The sequence below is a fragment of the Capsicum annuum genome, chromosome 1 (assembly GCF_002878395.1).
Source record: "Capsicum annuum cultivar UCD-10X-F1 chromosome 1, UCD10Xv1.1, whole genome shotgun sequence".
Lineage (NCBI taxonomy): Eukaryota > Viridiplantae > Streptophyta > Magnoliopsida > Solanales > Solanaceae > Capsicum > Capsicum annuum.
Window position 1 is genome coordinate 32,601,584 of NC_061111.1, and position 669 is coordinate 32,602,252.

General features: G+C 40.1%; 1 non-coding gene across 1 annotated transcript; it reads right to left on the reverse strand.

Moving 5' to 3' along the window:
• Positions 1 to 338: 338 nt before the first annotated feature.
• On the reverse strand, positions 339 to 443 carry LOC124892424. The gene has a single exon (XR_007050238.1). It is a non-coding gene; the product is annotated as a small nucleolar RNA Z103 (small nucleolar RNA).
• Positions 444 to 669: the final 226 nt, after the last annotated feature.

The window sequence follows — 669 nt, forward strand, 5'->3', positions numbered from 1 at the left end:
AATATTTAAAAGAAAAAAAATCACCCACCCCCACTCCCGCCCCCGCCCCCGCCCCCGTCATCGTCATTTCTATTCTTTATCACCCTCAAGTCACTGAAATGCCGCAAACGACCGAAAAAATACCACAATCAAAGAGCAACTCCGACCACTCACTTTGTCTCTCCTTCGTCACAGCCGACGAGCCACCACCAACAAACTCCGGTTAGAGTTCCACCACCACCACCACCAACAGACTCATCAGTTTTCTTATCCATACATAAAATTCATTCAAAATAAACTAAAAAGACTAAATTTTGCTTCTACGCTAACATTAAAAAACATTAGAGAGAAAAATTGCAATATAATGAAAATGTGGCTTGGATTTTCCCCTATAAGGATAAAATTCGTAAAAATTGCTTAGTAATTTTAGCTTCGATCATCTGGGAAATATTCATCACTTTTATCTCAATCAAAAAATTGAAATTTTTCAATAACAAAGTTTAAATTCTTAATTGTTGTGTTGTATGTTGTTGGTGTTATAAAGATAAGGAAGGAAAATAGGAGTTGGAGTGGTTGTTTGTTGTTTTGTATGTCGAAAAAAGGACGAAAGCAATGAGGAGTCGGGGATGGTTGTTGCTGCTGGTGCGGAGTGGGGTGGGGGCAGGGGAAAGGGGCTGGGGAACTGGTGGA